Source organism: Mesoplodon mirus, assembly GCF_964341445.2.
Source record: "Mesoplodon mirus genome assembly, chromosome: 3".
Classification (NCBI taxonomy): Eukaryota; Metazoa; Chordata; class Mammalia; order Artiodactyla; family Ziphiidae; genus Mesoplodon; species Mesoplodon mirus.
Window position 1 is genome coordinate 125,040,443 of NC_138978.1, and position 6,000 is coordinate 125,046,442.

Below are 6,000 nucleotides of genomic sequence, written 5' to 3' on the forward strand. Positions count from 1 at the left end.
AAAGGCAGCTGGGGAGAAGCTCTGCTCCTCCACCCAGGCACCCAGGGCTATGACCACGCACAGATTCAGCAGGAAGCAGTTACAGAAGACAGACCTGTGCCCTTCAAGAATGAGGAGCAGGACAAAAGACAGAGGAGGGATTTGTCACTAGCAAAGCTTATTAACAATTCCTGGAAAATAAAAAGAATCTGGGTAATAAAATAAAGTCTAACCTTTTTTTTTTTCTTTCCTTTTGTGCTTAGTCTAGTTTCACTTGATCATATGAGTCCAAGTGCAGAGGCCTTGCACCCAGCGCTTCAGACCAGGGTGCTTAGCATCTAATGGCTGTGCCTGGCACCTCAGCTCAGGAACCGTGTGCAGAAGCAATGCCCACGACACTGCAATTCGAGATGGCGGTTGTGGTCTGTGTGCAGAGACGCTGCACTCGGCACTGCCATCTGGAGGGTGAGCAACATGCCTGCACACGCCTATGTGCCCATGAGGACCCCTCCCCTTCCCTCCTGGCAATCCCTATAAAGCAGCCCTGCCCATGGTCTGTCAGCCTGTTGGGTGGACTCTATAGCACGAGCTCACACCATTCCATTCTCTGATCAAAGAGTAAAGCTTTTCTTTGCTTCTCAGCCGAACTCAGTCTCATTCTACTGGCTCAAATGACACGAGCACAAGGACCATTGTTGGGGTCCTAACTTGAGAGAGTCAGTAACAATAGCAGCATTCACGATAGTACCAATTCTTCATGGTTTTACGCATACTGTCACTAATTCGCAAAGCATTGCTGGGAGACAGCTGTAGTCTTCTCCACTTTATGGATGAGAAAACAGAAACTCAGAAAGTACAAGTGATACAACCAAGATTACAGACCGTGGATTGGAACTTGGGCTTATTTATTCAGAACCAGTGCTACAATCCTCATCTGTGGGCTGAAGGGCTTGAACCACTGCTTCCCGGCATGTGACATGCATACTGCTAGGGGTACTTGAGGATATTTTAGATGGTACCCAGTTATTCATTAATTCTAACTGTTATTTATTATTTTTTTTGTGTGTAGTACGCGGGCCTCTCACTGTTGTGGCCTCTCCTGCTGCGGAGCACAGGCTCCGGACGTGCAGGCTCAGCGGCCATGGCTCACAGGCCCAGCCGCTCGGCGGCATGTGGGATCTTCCCGGACCGGGGCACGAACCCGTGTCCCCTGCATCGGCAGGCGGACTCTCAACCACTGCGCCACCAGGGAAGCCCTAAGTGTTATGTTTTTTATTTTCAAGTGTGTTAGAAAAAGAATCACACACATAAAACTTGCTATTTATTAAATATTGTTTAGGAAGAGTCCAAATTAAAAAGTGAGTTGATTTAAGAAAAGGGTTAAGTCAGTCCAGGTGATGTGGCAAAAATTGTGAAGGCGGGAACTTCGCAAATGCCTGAGGCTTGAGGACTGCTGAATCATATAATGTTCACTGGTTCCATGAGGACAGAGCAAGACCATGGCCACCCTGAGCCTCTGGCACTGTGTCTCCAATGCTTGGGCATTTGGATCCCTCTGAATGGAGAGAAACAAATTGTGTATACAGAAGACTTACAAGGCCAAAGCTCAACTTACCCCACTTTTAACATCTAACCCACTCCCACCATCCTGTCTCCTATGCATCTAAAGCTTTGCTGTTAGGTATCTCGAGGGAGAAGCCTAAGGCATAGGTTGCAAAGGGATTGGAGGCAGATGTATTTAGTTAGGCCAGCACAGTGATTGTTTTTAATTTCTGAATTTGAATGTCTTTAGGGAGGACACACTCTAGTTTTCTCAGACTTCACTTCACATAACATCATCCTTCTTAACTCCAGGCCCCTGAAGGCATATGAGGCTGTGAGCCTTGGCTTGAGGTTTTATCTTCCCCAAGGTCAAAATCCTTAAAGGCCCAACGGACTGGTTATTCAAAAGTGGGATTTCAGAGCATAGCGTTCCCAAGGACCCATCAGTGGTGTGGATGTTTGTAACGCACCGTGAATCTCTAATGCATGTGGAGTTTCTGTACCAGGCCTGCAGGAGGGGAAGTCAGGACAGGAGCCTGAGCCAGGAGGTGGCAATCGTTACAGTGTTTTATGGCCCTTTGTTAGCTCCGTGGCTGTTTTGCGATTTTCAGGCTAGGAGTAGAGTGACACCTGGTGTCTGGTGTCATTCTTCAAACCCAGCAAATCCCAGTCTGAGTTCTTCATCTCCATCCCCAAACCATTTCTCCTCCTTCCCTTCAATCCCCTGTTTGGGTGCAGACAGTCTTGGTATCAGGTTGAAAACTTCACAGTCATCACAAGTCATTTCTTCCCTCTCTCCTCCCACATCCTATCCATAGCCAAGGTCTCTCAGTTTGACTTGTGTTGATTTTATGTGTCTTGCCCCTTCTTGTCACTGTCTCTTTTTGGCTCATAAATTCATCTCTCCCAGTGCAATAACTTTCTTAAGAGTTCTCACCTACACAGCACTGCCTGATTAATATTCTTAAAGTATAGTTCCATCGGATCACTCCTCTGCCAATAGTTCCCCATGACCTGCAGGATAAAGCTCAACACCTCAGCCTGTTCATGACTTGGCCCCAGGCTACCCCCTGGCATTTTCCACTATTTCTGTGCTCTTCAGACATGCTCCAGGCTTTCTGCAGCTCAAGTCACTGCTTCCACCTATATGAACCACTCTTTCAAGAGGGCTGGTTATAAAGAGAAGTAGAGAGATAGAGCAAATGGTAAAAGAGATGTTCAGAGAGGGAGTTTTATTCCGATAAGCAGCAATGACTTGAACATAATTTAAGGCAGAGATTAAAGAACTCACTGACGGGGAGGTTAAAGATATATATATATATTATATATATATATATATATATATATATATATATATATATATATATATATATATATATATATATATATAGGCACCCTCTGAACACCTCCTAGGGCCAGAGTCTTGACTCTGTTTAATAAAGAATAATTAATTCAGTCTTCTCAGCAACCTTACAAAGTAGGTACTATAGCTGTGTGAACTTTCCCACATTACTTTGACTCTTTCGTATGGTCCTTATATTAATACACCTTATATTATAGTTAGATTTGTACATTTCTGTCTTCCTAGAGTGACAGATCTCTGATGGCAAGGATGATGTCATACCTGCTTTCTTTCCCTCAACAGGGCCAAGTACATTCTATTGCATTATGGTTGCTCATTAAATGCTTGTTCACGTATTGCTTGACTGTTCCTCTCCAGATGGCGCTACCTCTTTCCTTTATTTTTCCTCCTTTATTATTTTTCATCTCTTTCTAGCTGTACCCCAGATCTTTCTTTTAACTGTTTCTTTTTTTATTTTTTCTCTCCATTTAAACTCTTGGGTGACTAATGGTGGCCGTGAGCACTGCCTGGCTGATCTAGGTTCTCTTGAGGTTAATTGTGCAGAACAATTCTAGAATAAATGAAGATCATGTAACAAGAGGAGATAGTAGTGTCATCTGAACACTCTCTGGGCTATGTCACTGTACTTCTTATAGATGTAGGGGGACCCTGACTAGAGTTGGCCCAAAATGGGTAAAAAGAAAAATCTTTTGTTACTGCAGACAGAATTTTTTTTTTTTTTTTTTGGCTGCTTTGGGTCTTTGCTGCTGCACGCGGGCTTTCTCTAGTTGTGGCGAGCAGGGGCTACTCTTCGTGGTGGTGTGCGGGCTTGTCATTGTGGTGGCTTCTCTTGTTGCAGAGCACGGACTCTGGGCGCCACAGGCTCAGTAGTTGTGGCACACGGGCTTAGTTGCACCACGGCATGTGGGATCTTCCTGGACCAGGGCTCGAACCCGTGTCCGCTGCATTGGCAGGTGGATTCTTAACCACTTCGCCACCAGGGAAGCCCTAGAAAGAGTACTTAACTTAATGGTGTTACACAGGGACCCCATAGCATCCATATTTCTACTCAGTTCATTTTTTCCAGTTTTTTCTTTCTTTAGATGTTGTTCCCAAATTACCACAGCATGGCCAGAAGACTTGTCTCACAGAATTCAACAGCAACTGAGGTAATACACTTAGCCATGAAGCAGAACTCCCCACACAGTAGGCTGAAAAATCCACCCCCACCCCCTGCACAAAAAAAGATAACCACATCTTAATCTTTGGAAACTGTAAATGTTTCCTTATTTGAAAGAGCATCTTTGCAGATGTTATTAAGGATCTTGAGATGGGGAGATTATCCTGGATTATCTGGGTAGGCCCTAAATATCATCCCAAATGTCCTTAAAGGAGAGAGGCAGAGGGAGAGTTGATACACACAGAAGAGAAAGCAATGTGAGGAAGTAGCAGAGAGAGATTTGAAGATGCTGGCCTTCAAAATTGGAGTAATGTGGCCCCAAGGCAATGGATACCGGCATCCACTAAAAGTTGAAAGAGAAAAGGAACAGACTCTCTCCTAAGCCTCTGGAAGGAGTACAGCCCTATCAACACCTTGATGTTGATCCAGTGAAACTGATTTCAGGCCTCTGGCCTCCAGAACTATGAGAGAATAAATTTCTATTATTTTAAGCCACTGAGTTTGTGGTAATTTGTTATGGCAGCTACAGGAAAGTAATACACCACACCGCTAAAAAGACAAGCCATTCCCCGATGACAAATAACCAACGGGGACATTTTGCAGATCACATTGGAAGAAAGAAAAATCTCATTATGGTTTTGGTTTTCAAGACCTTGACAATTTTAGGTAGAGACTGAAAAACAGTTGTGCATCTGGCAAGAAAGGCACAGATAAAAAGAACCCTCCTTCCAGCACAGACTCAAATGGAGTAAGAACAGTATGGGACACTCAGAAGAGAATCAGCTGAGCCTGGGCAATGCTAGAAAGGAGAAATCCAGATTACACCAGGACAGACACAAACTTCTTAGGCATACCTGGCTAGAGATTTTTTCCTACTTTCCTCAAAGGAGAAATTTGAAGTTAATATAAAAAAAATACATCAAATGTTAAGTGATTATTTTATCCTGAACTAATTGTAACAAATTGTACCTGATTCTCTTTTGTTGATATGAGTTCAGTTACTTTCAATTAGTCCTCATGCCATTTTCATAATCTCCTAAAGTAAAGAACTCTTCCGATATTGTTATGGATAATTCTGGACCCAAGGGTCCCCACCTGAGTACAGCAGTCAGTCTGTCACTCAGAGAGTATAAGCCGGATGAGTGGTGCCTCTTTCAGAATGCTGCCTTCCCAAGGCTTATATTCCAGGGTGCGTGGACAATCCATTCACTAAAGCAAGGTAGTGTAAAAGAGTATCAAGCTGATAGTTTCTGTGAAAATAGAAATAAGATAAGCTCCCTTTTTTCATAAAAGGAAAGTATGAAATCAGAAATGTAATATCTCCCTATAAGAAAGGAATTCGCTTCACTGAAATAGAAGCAGAATGACTCCCTCTTCTGGCTGCAATGGAGTAACGGATAACAGACTTGTATTTCCACTGTGAACAACTAGGAAATTGGACAAAATGTGTGAAACAACTGCTACAGACATTGTACAACAGGCAGCACAGAACTGTGATCCCTGCGAGAAAGGAAACAAATAAGGTGAAACCTACAATTAACACAGTCTCCTGCCTGGAGGCACTTTCTGGAATGTGATGCAGAGGTGGGAAACCCAAGAAGATCACAGCAGCCTGCGTTGAGGAGACAGAGTTCAGAGAGGCCAAGGCAGCTTGAATATGCAAGGCAGAGTACCAGAAAGAAGGGAGCTATATAGACAAAGAGATTCAGAAATCTGCATAAGGGCTCCTCTTGAATTCTTGGCTGAACATTAAGATCTACATACATAGAATAAAACTTCATGAAGAGGACTTCCCTGGTGGCACAGTGGTTATGAATCTACCTGCCAATGCAGGGGACACAGGTTCGAGCCCTGGTCCGGGAAGATCCCATATGCATGGAGCAACTAAGCCCGTGCACCACAACTACTGAGCCTGTGCTCTAGAGCCTGTGAGCCACAACTACTGAAGTCTGCTAGC